Source organism: Bubalus bubalis, chromosome 18 (genome assembly GCF_019923935.1).
Source record: "Bubalus bubalis isolate 160015118507 breed Murrah chromosome 18, NDDB_SH_1, whole genome shotgun sequence".
Lineage (NCBI taxonomy): Eukaryota > Metazoa > Chordata > Mammalia > Artiodactyla > Bovidae > Bubalus > Bubalus bubalis.
Window position 1 is genome coordinate 27,820,893 of NC_059174.1, and position 16,731 is coordinate 27,837,623.

The window sequence follows — 16,731 nt, forward strand, 5'->3', positions numbered from 1 at the left end:
TTAATTTCTACTTTGATTACCAAGGATAGGACTTTAAAAAAAAAGTTGCAATAATATGGTGAAAGTGGACATCCTTCTGTTGTTCCTGACCTTAGATAAAAGGCTTTCAGCTTTTCATTGTTGAATATGATGTTGGCTGTAGGTTTGTCATATATGGCCTTTATTGTGTTGAGGCATATTCCTTCTGTGCCTATTTTCTGGAGTTTTTATCATAAATGGGTGCTGCATTTTCTCCAATGTTTTTATGCATCTATTAAGATGATCCTGTTGTTTCTGGACTTCAATTTGTTGATTGGCTGTATCACACAGATTGATTTGAGACTATTGAAAACTGCATGTATCACTGGGATAAATCCCATTCAGTCATGGGATATGATTATTTCAATGTACTGCTGGATTTGAATTGCTAATATTTTGTTGAGCATTTTTGCATCTATGTTCAGTGATCGTGGCTTGTAATTGTCTTTTTTGTGGTATTTTTATCTGATTTTGGTATCAGGGTGATGATGGCCTCATAGAATAAGTTTAGGAGTATTCCTTCCTCCACAATGTTTTGGAATAGGTTCAGAAGGATAGCTGCTAACCCTTTTATAAATGTTTGATACAATTTGCCTGTGAAACAGTCTGGTCCTGGACTTTTCTTTGCTGGGAGTTTTTAAATCAATTTAAATTTCAGTGCTTGTGATTGGTCTGTTTATATTTCCTATTTCTTCCTGGTTCTGTCTTGGGAGGTTGTGTCTTTCTAAGAATTTTTCCCAAGTTGTCCCAGCTGGGGAACTTTGTCCCAACTTTATTGGCATATTGTTGCTTGTAGTAGTCTCTTATGATCCTTTGTATTTGAGAAGGAAACAACAACCCACTCCAGTATTCTTGCCTGGAGAATCCCACGGACAGAGGAGCCTGGTGGGCTGCAGTGTGTGCGGTCACAAAAAGTCAGATACGACTGAAGTGACTAAATAATAATAATTGCTGTGGTATCAGCTGAAACTTCACCTTTTTAATTTCTAATTTTATTGAGCAACCCCCCCCACCCTTTTTTTTCTTGATGAGTTTGGCTTAAGGTTTAACAATCTTGTCAACGAACCAGCTTTTAGTTTCATTGATCTTTGCTATTGTTTTCTTCATCTCTATTTCAGTGATTTTACTCTGATTTTTATGCTCTTTCTGTTAACTCTGGGTTTTCTTTGTTCTTTCTCTAGTTGTTCTAGGTGTAGTTAGGATGTTTATTTGGGGATTTACTTATTTCCTAAGGTTTATTTTGCTATATATTTCCCTTTTAGAACTAATCTTGTTGACCCCATAGGTTTAGATTATCATGCTTTTATTTTCATTTGTCACTAGATATTTATTTTCTCTTGGATATCGTCAGTGATCCATGGGTTGCTTGGTAGCATATTGTTTAGGCTCCACATGTGTGTATGTGTTTACAGCTTTTTTTTTTTTTTCCTGTAATTGATTTCTAATTTCATAACATTGTGGATGGAACAGATTCTTGATATGATTTCAATTTTCTTTAATTTACCAAGGCTCACTTGTGGCCCAGCACATGATCAATCCCGCAGAATGTTCTGTGTGCACTTGAGAAGTATGAGAAGTACATGGATTTTGCTACTATTTGATGGAATGCTCTATAAATATCAATTAACTGCATCTGGTCTAATGTGTCATTTAAGACCTATGTTTCCTTACTGATTTTTCTGGATGATTTGTCCACTGATGAAAGTAGGGTGTCAAAGCCCCCCCCCGACCCCCCACCCCCACTATTGTGTTACTGTCGATTTCCCCTTTTATGGCTGTTAGAATTTGCCTAATATATTAAGGTGTTCCTATGTTGGATGCACACATGTTACATGTTTTTGGATTGATGATAATTATGCAGTGTCCTTCTTTGTCTCATGTAACACTCTTTAAGGTCTATTTTTTTTTTTTTTCTGATATAAGTACTGCTACTTCAGCTTTCTTTTGATTTGTACGGTATACCCTTTTCCATCCCCTCATATTCATTCTGTATGTGTCCCTACATCTGAAGTGGGTCTCTTGTAGACAGAATACATACGGTTTTTTTTTTTTTTTTTTTTAATTAACTGAGCCAGTCTACGTCTTTAGGTTGGAGCATTTGATTTGTTAATCTTTAAGGTAATGATCAATGGTTTGTTTTTACAGCCATTTTGTTTAATGTTATTGATTTGTTTTGTATGTCTTTTCTCTTCATTTCCTGTTTTTGTCCTCCTGTGATTTGTTGCCCAACTTTGGTGAGTTTTTTTTTTTTTAAGTCCTTTTTTATGTGTGTACCTAACCACAGTTTGTGGTTACTCTGAGGTTTTTATATAACAGTCTATATATAAATAAGATTGTTTTAAGTTGCCAGTCTTTAATTTCAAATATATTTTCAACACCTTGCATTTTATACTCTCCTCATAACTGTTGCTGCTTTTGATATCATATTTGTTTGTGGGTGATTTCTGCCTTTACTGGTGAGCTTTTCCATTTGTAATTTTCTTGTTTCTAGTTGAAGCCTTTTGTTTTCTACTTAGAGAAGCTCCTTTAACATTTGTTTCAAAGCTGTTCTGGTGGCACTGTTGAGTGGGGACATGTCCCGGTGAGAAAATGGCAGCTTCCAGGAGGACTCATGCCAATGAGTATTCCCCAGAGTTACCACCAGCAATGTCTTTGTCCCCTCAGTAAGCTATAGCCTCCCCCCTGCCCCCACCTCCACAGTAGACCCTCCAATACCATCAGGTAAGTCAGACCCAGGCTCTAATGAAGTCACTGCCTTTTCCCACCCCCCCCTCCCCGCCAGGTCCTGGGGCACACAACACCAACTCAGATATTTTCTAATCTTTCACAGCATCCCGATTGTATTATATCTGCCCATATATCCCAACTGATGAACTGGAAAACTTGTCATTAAATACCAGGGAATAAATAGTTATCCCAGCAATTTCTGTTAAGTTTTTGCAGTAATAGAAATGTTGCATATCTTTGCTCTCTGGTATGGTAGTCACTAACCCTATGTCACTATGATTATTTAAAGTGTGGCTGCAAGTGATCAAGGGACAAAAGTTTTAAATTTTATGTATTAATTAAAATTTAAATAATCATACATAGTAAAGTCTACCATATTAGTGGAATGAAAGTTTCATGATTAAATATAAAGTATATGATCATCAAGACAGGTTATAATAACCATTCATTCAGTGTAACTACCTGTCATTGAAAGTGAAATCATGAGGATGTCTATGAGAAACTTTTTTTTTTTATTCTGCCAAGTCCTGATGTAGTAGAGTTTTGAATAATAAATGGCATACAGCCCCATCATTTCATGGCAATAGATGCAGAAACAGTGGCAGGCTTTACTTTTTTGGGCTCCAGATCACTGCAGATGGTGACTGCAGCCATGAAATTAAAAGACGCTTACTCCTTGGAAGGAAAGTTATGACCAACCTAGATAGCATATTAAAAAGCAGAGACATTACTTTGCCAACAAAGTTCATCTAGTCAAGGCTATGGTTTTTCCAGTGGTCATGTATGGATGGGAGAGCTGGACTGTGAAGAAAGCTGAGCGCCAAAGAATTGATGCTTTTGAAGTGTGGTGTTGGAGAAGACTCTTGAGAGTCCCTTGGACTGCAAGGAGATCCAACCAGTCCATCCTAAAGGAGATCAGTCCTGGGTGTTCCTTGGAAGCACTGATGCTGAAACTCCAATACTTTGGCCACCTGATGCAAAGAGCTGACTCATTTGAAAAGTCCCTGATGCTGAGAAGGATTGAAGGTGGGAGAAGAAGAGGACAAGAGAGGATGAGATTGCTGGATGGCATCACTGACTCAATGAACATGAGTTTGGGTAATCTCTGGGAGTTGGTGATGGACAGGGAGGCCTGGTGTGCTGCAGTCCATGGGGCCGCAAAGAGTCTGACATGATTGAGTGACTGAACTGAACTGAATGGCTAGATATGAGGAAGCAAGTTAAGTGGCAAAAATGAATAAAATATGGTCTCTGACCTCAAACTCACAGTCTAGCTTTACCCTGCCTGTGAAAACTTATTTAATATTTATAAGTGCTATGGAAAGTAAATCATTCTCCATTATTTAGCTACAGTAATGATCAGATTTCTAATAACACACAATATTGGAAAGTCATAAAATCAGAAAACAGAAGACTAAGTTGAGACAAGCTGAATTTCTAACACAACAAATCTCTCTCAGGGTATGGTATTAGATAGGTGACAAGATGCAAGGAACTTTCTCATTGATTGAAAGCAATAATAATATTTGGCCAGTGCTTTTAGTTTATTAAGTGTGGTCACAGTATTCAGACTCACTTTTAAGGTGTGACATCTAAATTTTGGTATTGTGGAAAGCAAGAAAGGGTAGAGAAAGAAGAAATCTGACTGAACACAACTCAGAGTAGAGAAAAGGTCAAGGCATGAACAAGGAAGAAATTAATGAAAAGCAGATGCTAAATAAAGGTATCTTGTTCTTTTCATAAGACAAACAGAATAAAGAAAATAAAATATCTCCAACAGGTAAGACCAATAGTCTCCCTTTATCAGCCACCAATTGCATTCTTAGGACAAGCTGGAGTAATTGAGAATATGAACATTAGTAAGATTACAAACATTGTAACAGATCTGAATGCATCTCTTCACAAGATTATTGTGTTTAAGTATTTATGCCAAAAAGTGTTTTTGAGTTTTAAATATAATAGCTCCTTTAATTCTTACAGCCTTAATGACCTTTATCATCTTTGTCTTACAAACAATGATACTGGGTCACTATCTGATTAAGTAACCTATTAAAGGTTAAGTGACTATTAAATGATATTAAGTGTACTCCATTATAAATGATATGTATATATTTTTTCATTTTATTTAAAAGATAATGACCAAACTATTTCTAAGTTTTTAAGTTTATTTTATTATACTACTCAGTGGTCTAGTACATTTTTAAACCATTGGGCACTCACTAATTATCTGATGAAAAATGTTTTTTCTGTACTGAGATTTCAGAAAGGCATAAGATGTGAGCTCTGCTGTTTTATGAGCTTCTAAAAGTTTCTGCGTTTTCCAACTGACACCCCGATCAATCTGAAACTCTCTTCTTCAAACTGAAATACTAATATGAAACACTGTTGTTTTTAATTGCTAACTTTGAAGATGATGCCAACTTCCAACCTGACAATTCAATGTTATTTTGCAATCTCTTGCCTATTTATTATTACCTATACTACTGTTTCTTAATACTGGTCTCAGGAAAACAGACGTCCTTATTACCTTAACCTCCCATTTCTGAGAACAACTGGTGATATAGCAGGACCTGATTAACATGCAGGGGGCAGCAAGCATTTTCTGCAAAGAATCAGTTGGTTTTAGGCTGTTTTATGGCACTAATCCTCAACTTTTTTGGCACCAAGGACTTACTGCAGAGAGACAACTTTTCCACAGACCAGAGTTGGGGGTGATTGTTTTGGGATGATTCAAGAACATTACATTTACTGTACACTTTATTTCTAATCTAATGCTATAGAAAGTAACTCTGGTCCTTGGCCTGGAGGATGGGGTCACCTGCTTTATGGTATACATCTCTGCCATGAGATTTGTCCTTTGCAGTGAATGAAGCAATGGACAATAGTACTCAAATTCCATGAACATGTTACAATAAACTTTTATTTCACAAAAGATGGCTGCCTGCAGATTTGGCCTGTGGGCTGTACTTTTCTAATCCTTGACTGAAACTGCAGCATAGAGAAAGCCCCCCTTCACCTATAATAAAGTAACTGAATTTGGGTTCTGATTTTCTGTGATCTTTCTTTTGGCTAGGCATATGAGGTATCTGAATGTATACTCATGCAATGACCTGAAGGTAAGTGAGGAGTAGACAACTATGTTTATGGTAAATTTACAAAGACTGAACACACTTGAGGAGTAGAACTTGGGATGATGACATTCACTTCCTCTCCAACTGCTCCGTTTATTCCTTCTTTATAAACTTGGAAGGGTTGTGTAATTTTATTCAAGTAATTGGTGAATTTCTCTCTATTATTCAGCTTTTTGGCCTTTAGCACCGGTTAAAGTTGCTTTAAAAATGTAGATCTAATGAGTCTAGAAAAAGTGAGGATTCAGTTCATTATATCTGTAGGAGCAAAGAAAGGGGAAAAAAGGAGTCATGAAAGATGCTGAGATGCTGATGATATCTGGTGGCAGATAATGATATGTTACTGTATTCTGGATCAGTTAATTTCTCTGCATCATCTTTCAACTATTTATATTCTTAGGCTCTAGAGAAAATGAAGGTATACATGTGCTACCTATTGGGTTAAATGCTACTCACTCTTATTTCTTATACTGAACTTTATCAAGATTGACGAGGAGCTGTTTCATTTGCTTCAACAATTGTTGCAATGCCCAATCTGTGTTCAATCTCCCGAGTCCTCTTGTGATGTGTTAGGCTATAATCATCCACCCCCTAAACTATCATCATGTTGGTTAAAGATCTAATCCTCTTGTGACTAATCTCAGACTCAGGCATTGTCAAGATATTTTCCATCTAATTTAAGAATGTAGAGAAATTGTTCTGGGAATAAAAGGGGTTCAAAAACTTGGGGTACCTTGAAATCACTGTTCCTTTTGAGTTATTTTGCTTCAGAAACTAAGATCAGTCAATCACTCCATCATTAAGAAACACATTTATCAAAGCACCAGACATAATATTAAGCCCTCATGATAAAGTGTTGAGTAGAATAGATATTATTATACTCTCTTAGAACTTGAGGGGCTGGTGGGGAAGAAAAAAAAAAATCTTTCTTTGTCATGAACATATCTGAACCATGCCTGCTGCCTCGTTTGTTTGTTTATTGTTAATGATACAGCATGCCAGGAAGACTTACCTGAGAAAGGACATTTAATCCAAGACCTGAAGAATGAGTGGGGATCACCAAATAAGAAAAGGCAAGGTTATCTAGCTACTTATTAAAAAAGGGTGGAAAAGGGACCACTGAAAAGTTTTGAGAAAGAGAATGACAAAGAGAATTGGCTCTTGGAGTTGTGACTGGTACTAGACCATTCAGGTATGACCTAAATCAAATCCCTTATGATTATACAGTGGAAGTGAGAAATATATTTAAGGGCCTAGATCTGATAGATAGAGTGCCTGATGAACTATGGAATGAGGTTCGTGACATTGTACAGGAGACAGGGATCAAGACCATTCCCATAGAAAAGAAATGCAAAAAAGCAAAATGGCTGTCTGGGGAGGCCTTACAAATAGCTATGAAAAGAAGAGAAGCGAAAAGCAAAGGAGAAAAGGAAAGATATAAACATCTGAATGCAGAGTTCCAAAGAATAGCAAGAAGAGATAAGAAAGCCTTCTTCAGCGATCAATGCAAAGAAATTGAGGAAAACAACAGAATGGGAAAGACTAGGGATCTCTTCAAGAAAATCAGAGATACCAAAGGAACATTTCATGCAAAGATGAGCTCAATAAAGGACAGAAATGGTATGGACCTAACAGAAGCAGAAGATATTAAGAAGAGATGGCAAGAATATACAGAAGAACTGTACAAAAAAGATCTTCACGACCCATGAAATTAAAAGACGCTTACTCCTTGGAAGGAAAGTTATGACCAACCTAGATAGCATATTCAAAAGCAGAGACATTACTTTGCCAACAAAGGTTCGTCTAGTCAAGGCTATGGTTTTTCCTGTGGTCATGTATGGATGTGAGAGTTGGACTGTGAAGAAGGCTGAGCACTGAAGAATTGATGCTTTTGAACTGTGGTGTTGGAGAAGACTCTTGAGAGTCCCTTGGATGGCAAGGAGATCCAACCAGTCCATGCTGAAGGAGATCAGCCCTGGGATTTCTTTGGAAGGAATGATGCTAAAGCTGAAACTCCAATACTTTGGCCACCTGATGCAAAGAGTTGACTCATTGGAAAAGACTGATGCTGGGAGGAGAAGGGGACGACAGAGGATGAGATGGCTGGATGGCATCACTGACTCGATGGACGTGAGTCTCAGTGAACTCCAGGAGTTGGTGATGGACAGGGAGGCCTGGCGTGCTGCGATTCATGGGGTCGCTAAGAGTTGGACACGACTGAGCGACTGATCTAATCTGATCTGATCTGATGGAAAAATAGGCTGAAAGGAAGAAAACCAGTCTGAGGTCTACCACAGGATTCATAGTAAAATAGATGTGTTGAGAAGCAGATATGTATATTTCAGGGTTTTAGCCACAGGTTGTTGCTGGCAAAGCTGGACATGGATAGCATTTTCATTCACCTACTATCACCTGCAAAGGTGCTTCTCATGCATGAAAGGCCTTTTCTTTTCCATTCCCTTTTAGAGTTAGGGAACAAGAGGGTAATGTCAGAATTTTAGAAATGAGAGATTTTGAGGTTACTCTCACATCACCTCCAAATTAAGAATAACATATTTAACAGGACACACTGAGATGCAAATGCATTCACTAGTAAATGAAGTAGAACAGAGTTTCTCAAGATTGATTACATAATGGATTATCTCTGATCTACCTTCAGAGATTCTGATTTAATTGCTTTGGAGCTATATCCTAAGCCTAAGAGCACAGGCTCTTTTTTTTTTTTTTTTCCCTTTCCAAATCTCCCAGGGTGAATCTTATGTTCATCTAAAGGTCTAGAACTCCAAGAGTGAAGGACAGGTGGACTACCACTACTGTCATGACAATTCTGTCTTCTTTCTCGTTTATCATTGTCCAGTTCCCCTATACAACAAGGCTGTGGCAAATTTCAATTCTAAACCAACTTCCAAATGATCTCTTTCTGCCCCTTTCTCTGAGCTCCTCCAGCTCTATTCATAATTTAAAATTTTGGTATAAACATACATTTTACCATTTAAATAATTTTTAAACTGTATAATTCAGTGGTATTTAGTACACTCATGGTGCTTAGTATCTATCACCAGGATTGTTGTTAAAGGGCTTTTTGAAACAGGGTGGAAGGCAGCTTTTTCAAAACAGCAGACCCACCTTAATATCAATAAGCCTATGCAGGCTATTACTTTCAGACTGACCTTGGCCTCTTCCAATCTGAACAAAATTATTTAAAATATGTATTTCTGCTCTGCCATCCTTTTAGCACTGATGATTACCACAGACATGCTTGTTGTAAGTACCCTTTGCAGCACCTGCAGAAATGAACTTGGAAAGGTTTATCCTGTATCAAATAAATGACCATATTTTCCCATATTTAAATTCCACTGTCACATACTGGTTTCTCTAGAAGCAGGTGCTGAGCTGGAGATTGGTGTGAAAGATGGATACTAGAAATCAAAAACCTATAAAAGAAAGGAGGCAGGAATGAACACGGGAGAGAGCAAAGGTAATGCACTCTTGGCCATTTCTTGTGGGGAACAATGGGACAAAGTGACTGATTTCCCAGATCTTTGTGCAAGAAGTCTTAACTTATCCTATAAGAGACTTATTCTTTTTCTATGGAAGTACTATAGTTGGTTTTTTTTGTGTGTGTGTGGTAAAAGTCATATAAAACATAATATTATAACCACATTTAACCATATAATTCAGTGGCACTAAGTACATTCACGTTGTACAAATGTCATCATCATCCATCTCCCGAATTGTTCACCTTTCTAAACTGAAAGTCTGTCCCTATTAAACACTAACTCCTCATCTCCCTCCCTACTCCAAGCTCCTGGCATCTGCCAATGTACTTTAGGGCTTTATGACTATTCTAGGTACCTCAGTTAAGAGCATACTGTTTGGTACTGTAAAATTTTGAAGGTGAGCAACTATGAGGCATCTTAATTTTCCTCATGGTATTAATCATAGACCAACTCATGAGGCGATTCTTCTACTCGTTCATCCTGAGACACTGCCAATGATCATTACTGTGGTCTTTTGTTCTATCTCATAGTTCAGTGCGGGTTTCCAAACAAGCAGTACAAGGTCATCTCAAATGCATGTAGATTAAGATATAATCAACTTCCCTTGCAAATAAAAGTGCTCAAAAGTTGCTTATTGTCAAAGAATTAAAACATTATCTTTCACTCAAACATCTTTTCGCCTCCTCAAATAATGATAGTCTAGGGATTCTCAGATAAGAACCTGCCTGCACTGCAGGAGATCCACGTTTGATCCTTGGGTCAGAAAGATCCACTGGAGAAAGAAATGACAATTCACTCTAGTATTCTTGCTGGGGAAATACCATAAGCAGAGGAGCCTGGCAGGCTACAGTTCATGGAGTCAGTTGCAATGAGTCGGACACTACTGAGTGAGTGACCATGCATGCACACAATGATACTCTAAGTTCTTCTAAACTCATTTAGTAAGCTCCTTCAGGGAAGATACCATGCATTTTCTGTCTTTTTATCCTTGGTACCTAACAGTGGTAATAACTAGTTCAGTTCAGTCGCTCAGTCATGTCCAACTCTTTGTGACCCCATGGACTGCAGCATGCCAGGCCTCCCTGTCCATCATCAACTCCTAGAGATTACTCAAACTCATGTCCATTGAGTCAGTGATGCCATCCAACCATCTCATCCTCTGTCGTTCCCTTCTCCTCCCACTTTCAATCTTTCCCAGCATCAGGGTCTTTTCACATGAGTCAGCTCTTCACATCAGGTGGCCAAAGTATTGGAGTTTCAGCTTCAGCATCAGTCCTTCCCATGAATATCCAGGACTGATCTCCTTTAGGATGGACTGGTTGGATCTTCTTGCAGTCCAAGGGACTCTCAAGAGTCTTCTCCAACACCACAGTTCAAAAGCATCAATTCTTTGGCGCTCAGCTTTCTTTATAGTCCAACTCTCACATCCATACATGATCACTGGAAAAACCATAGCCTTGACTAGATGGACCTTTGTTGGAAAAGTAATATCTCTGCTTTTTAATATGCTGTGTAGGTTGGTCATAACTTTCCTTCCAAGGAGTAAGCATCTTTTAATTCCATGGTTGCAATCACCATCTTCAGTGATTTTGGAGCCCCAAGAAAGAAAGTCTGCCAATGTTTCCACTGTTTCTCCATCTATTTGCCATGAAATGATGGGACCAGATGCCATGATCTTAGTTTTCTGAATGTTGAGCTAATTTAAGCCAACTTTTTCACTCTCCTCTTTCACTTTCATCAAGAGGCTTTTCAGTTCTTCTTCACTTTCTGCCATAAGGGTGGCATCATCTGCATATCTAATAACTAGGTAGGTTTTATCAATGATTGCTGATCGAAAATAGCAATAATAGTAATAAGTATATTTCCAGCCACTTTTGACATATTTACTTTCCATGAGGTATATAGGTTTATTTATAGATTAGATAATTACAGAGAAAAATACATTTTTGTAAGATTCATAAGTTAAAAAAACTACAGTTAGGACAAAAACTATTGGCTCCAAAGTTCACACTTTCTGTTGCTCTTGAATAGTGCCCACTGGGTACTGGATAGGTAGGAGAAAAAAAGAAAGGAAAGGGAGGTAATAAATTTGAATGAAAACATAATAGTTGAATGAATAACTAGGGACATCTTTTAAAATGATGCAGAACATGTGTTATTGCAAAAGAAAGCAAACGGTACTTTGTATTAATAATACCAGCACAAGGGCAGTCAGTTAGTTTTGATCGTTTACAAAAAATAAAAAGTTGACAAACAAGGCAGAGATCTGAGAATTGGAGTGGAATAGATCAAGGGCTTGAAATCAGGCAACTGTTTTTTGAACTTCCTGTTTTAGGCAGTGAGGGTACTTCATAAGGAAGGCAGCACTATGGTCAATGGGATGAGAGAGGATTCAGCATTTGATAAAGCAAACTCTGAAATTGCTTCTACTCATATTATCATTCACTGCAGAGGACTTTGGTCTTATCTCTTTGAAAACATAAAAGAAAGGAACAGGATAAATGCTAATTCATTTTAAAAGCAGTTTTCTATTTGTCCCTCTGTAGCCCACTCAATGAGCTAATGTATTTAGTGAGCTTTTATCATGGAGCCAGCTTGGTTTCTCCCTTCCTCATACTAAGTAAATTTCAGTGAATTAAATGACAAAAAGCCATCTGCTTTCTATAAATAAGCTCTCCTAATACCTGGCAAATCTTAAAAGTCAAACTGACAAGGAATCCCAGCATGATCAATGATCCAAACTATAAATCATCCTCCACTGAGGACTACTGGTCTTGTTGTGGTCAACAGGATGAGAAAGTGTCCATCTTTCTGATTTGGAGGGCAATATTTTTTAAGAAATTCAATTTGATAATCATTACACATGCTGTTCCAACAGTCCAGGTTAGGTGTCTTTTGCTACAATGTTGAGACAGAACCTACTTAAACAGTCATCTCAAATGCATCTTCCTCATGATATCTGCTCTAATTCATTAGTATATAATTATTTTCATAATAATAAATGTATTGGTAGCAATAATTATCATTTAATTATTAATAAATTAATATGGGATAGCCATTTACATGTGTCATTTACATAAATTTCACATGACAACTATTGCAGGTAAATATCAGTTTGATTAACTGTATGAGGAAAATAAGGCATCAGATCAGATCAGATCAGTCGCTCAGTCGTGTCCGATTCTTTGCGACCCCACGAATCGCAGCATGCTAGGCCTCCCTATCCATCACCAACTCTCGGAGTTCACTCAGACTCATGTCCATCGAGTCAGTGATGCCATCCAGCCATCTCATCCTCTGGCGTCCCCTTCTCCTCCTGCCCCCAATCCCTCCCAGCATCAGAGTCTTTTCCAATGAGTCAACTCTTCGCATGAGGTGGCCAAAGTACTGGAGTTTCAGCTTCAGCATCATTCTTTCCAAAGAAATCCCAGGGCTGATCTCCTTCAGAATGGACTGGTTGGATCTCCTTGCAGTCCAAGGGACTCTCAAGAGTCTTCTCCAACACCACAGTTCAAAAGCATCAATTCTTCGGCGCTCAGCCTTCTTTCACAGTCCAACTCTCACATCCATACATGACCACAGGAAAAACCATAGCCTTGACTAGACGAACCTTTGTTGGCAAAGTAATGTCTCTGCTTTTGAATATGCTATCTAGGTTGGTCATAACCTTCCTTCCAAGGCATAGAACAGTTTAAAAGTTCCCCAAATTACACAGATATGTAATGGCAGAACAAAGTGTGGAACCAGAGCAACCTGAAATCAAAACTACAGTAGTTTTGTTTTTACTTTTTAAGGAACTGCCATACTGTCCTCCATAGTGGCTGTACCAATTTACATTCCCACCAACAGTCCAAGAGGATTTCCTTCCTATTCACACCCTTTCAAGCATTTTCAACAGATTTTTTGTTGGCCATTCTGACAAGTATGAGATGATATCTCATTGTAGTTTTGATCTGCATTTCTTTAATAATTAGTAATATTGATCATCTTTTCATGTACCTCATGGACCTATAGTCTGTCAAACAGAGTGAAGTCATGGGGAGGGAGGTGGGAGGGGGGTTCAGGATGGGGAACACATGTACACCTGTGGAGGATTCATGTCAATGTATAGCAAAACAAATACAATATTGTAAAGTAATTAGCCTCCAATTAAAATAAATAAATTTATTAAAAAAAGAGAAAAACAAATATTGTATATTAATACATATAAGTGGAATCTAGAAAACTGGAACAGATGAATGTATTTGCAGGGCAGGAATAGAAATGCAGACATAGAGAACATAAGGGTGGACAGGAGGAGGGGGAAGAGGAGTGGGATGAATTGGGAGGTTAGGACTGACATATAAACACTGCCAGATGTGAAATAGCTAGCTAGTGGGAACCTGCCATATAGCACAGGGGACTCATCGTTCTGCTCCATGGTGACTTAGATGGGTGTGATGGAGGGCTTGGTGCTGGTGGAAGGTCCTAGGGGGAGGGAAATATATGTATACATATAGCTGAATCACTTTGTTGTTTGACTTCCCTGGTGGCTCAGACAGTAAAGAGTCTGCCTACAATGCGGTAGACCCAGGTCTGATCCCTGGGTCGGGAAGATCCCCTGGAGAAGGAAATGGCAACCCACTCCAGTGCTCTTGCCTGGAAAATCCCATGGATGGAGGAGCGTGGTGGGCTACAATCCATGGGGTCGCAAAGAGTAGGACACAACTGAGCAACCTCACTTCACTTCACTTTGTTGTTTGGCAGAAACAAATACAAAATTGTGAAGAAATTATACTCCAATTTTTAAAAAATTGTGTTAGTCACTATGCTATGAACATGCAGCTACAGCACTTTCCTAATTATACTATAGTGCTTTGTTTGTATATGTCTGTCTACCCCAATAAAAAAGAAATGCTTCAAGGGGAGAGACCATCTATCATTCATTTTTATTTTAGCATCCTCTACAATAGTGACTTGTCTACAGCAGATACTCAGTTAAACTTTTCTAAGCCTCTTCCATTTTACAGTTGAGAGCCTGGCAATAACAGGCACTTTATATTTTGCTAAGAGGATTTTATGAATTATCACATTAAGATTTCAAGAGTTGTTCCTGCATATAAGTTTGTAATAAATAGTAACTATATAAAGGAGGCTGATACAAAGTCTCAGTAGAAGTGTGAAATCTTTCTGATAAAATGATGACCTCCGGATAGTTAGAAGAAAAGTTTATTTGTGTTACCCTTTCTCCTAAGAATATTTGCCTGGAGAAATGACAGAATATTCTGTTTGGACTAAGTTGTATGTTGTGTAGTGGTTTAGTAAAAAAAAAAAAAGAATTTCAAAAAAGAGGATTCCTAGAAAACTTATATTCTATATGATGCTATACCTTGTAGATATCATGGGCAAGATAACAGGCGTCTGGATCTTTCCTGCCTGTGTTCTTAGAAGTCATGTGTGTATCTAGTCACCTGTTCTTACTGGTGTCAGGAAGTTTGTGCTATGTCTATGGCTATGAACCATTCTCTTTTGCTTTTCTCTTCAACAAATATTTATTGAGTTTCTATTCTGTGCTAGGAGCTGTTCTAGGCACTAGATACACTGTAGTAAGAAACAGGAATAGCCCAGCCCTCATGAAGATTCCTCAGGCTTCCATGGTGGCTCAGAGGTTAAAGCATCTGCCTCCAATGCAGGAGACTTGGGTTCAATCCCTGGGTCGGGAAGATCCCCTGGAGAAGGAAATGGTAACCCACTCCAGTATTCTTGCCTGGAGAATCCCATGGACGGAGAAGCCTGGTAGGCTACAGTCCATGGGGTTGCAAAGAGTCAGACACGACTGAGCGACTTCACCTTCACCTTCATGAAGGTTACAACCAGCTATTACCGTTCATGGACTCTCTTTTTTATGTTTTGGTATTTGTCTTTAGTAATGTAATGTTATGTAAAAGGTATATATTCTAGGTGTACTTGGTATACCATAAATCAAAATTTTTTGGGCAGTGACTTGACTCCTCATTTCAATAATTGACTGTATTAATCTTAAAAATGTTTTAGAAATCCCAATGCTCCTTATCCTTTTACATGTGGAAACATAAAAAACGTGGCAGGCAACGATACTAAAAACATCCCTCACACCAAAAATGTTAGACTCAAAAAGGTTATATAAGGATATTCCCACATAAAAACAACACTTCAAGGCCACAGCAGATAACTATTTCCCATAAATTTACAGAGTCTGAGGAATATCAGTAAAATGAAGAAGCAGAAAACCACTCCCAAGTAAAAGACCAAGAGAAATACCCTGAAAGAACAAACAATAAAAGCCCTTTCCAGTCTACTAGATCCTGAGTTCAAACAGAAGGTAATAAAAGTGCTGAAGGAATTAAGAAAGGCCATATATAGAAATGCAGATCATTGTAACAAGGAACTAGAAACTACAGAGTCAATTAAAATTAAAAATTCCTTTGCCAAGATGAAAGCTGAGCTGAAGGCAATAAACATCAACTAAATAATACAGAAGAATGAATAAATGATCTAGAAGACAGAAGAATGTAACTCACCCAGTAAGAACAGTAGACAGAAAGACAAACCAAAGTGAAAGCAATATATGAGACCAATGGAGTATAAACTGAGCCTATTTATACATAATTGGGATCCCAGAAGGAGAGTAAAGAGAAAGAAAAGGGGATCAAAAATATATCTGAAGAAATTAAATTCACACACCTAAAGTAGGTAACCAGGTTTGGGAATCAGAGAAGGTCCGAAACAAGATGAACATAAAAGACCTACATCAACACATATTATAATTTACATGGGAAAAATTAGAAATAGAGGATCCTAAAGGCAGGAAGAAAAAAAACAAAAACAGTTAATTACAAAGTGAACCCAATAAGGCTATTTGCTCTACAGAAAAGTTGCAGGCCAGAGGGAGTGGCAAAATATATTCAAAGTCCTGTAAGAGAAAAACCTGAAACCTCGGATACTTCACCCAGCATTATCACTTAGGATAGAAGGAGAGGTAAAGAATTCCCCCCAAAGTAAAAGAACACAGCAATACTAAACCCATCCTAAAAGAAATATTGAGAGATCTTATCCACATAGTAGAGAATCAAGAATCTAAAGGAAACAGGAAATCATAGTTGGGAAACATTATTTAAGCCAATATATAGATTAATTTTTTGTGTGTGAAAGTGATAACTACAATGTACAGCAAAAAAATAAACACGAAGTTATAAAGTATGACATGAAAATCATAAATATGTGGAGGAGGGGAAGAAGAAAATGAAAGTTTTTGTTTTTTGAAGAAGATGTTTGAGCCTTTATGACTACCAGTCTAAAGCAAGCAGATATACGAAGGGGTTAACATTCTTGAAAAACAA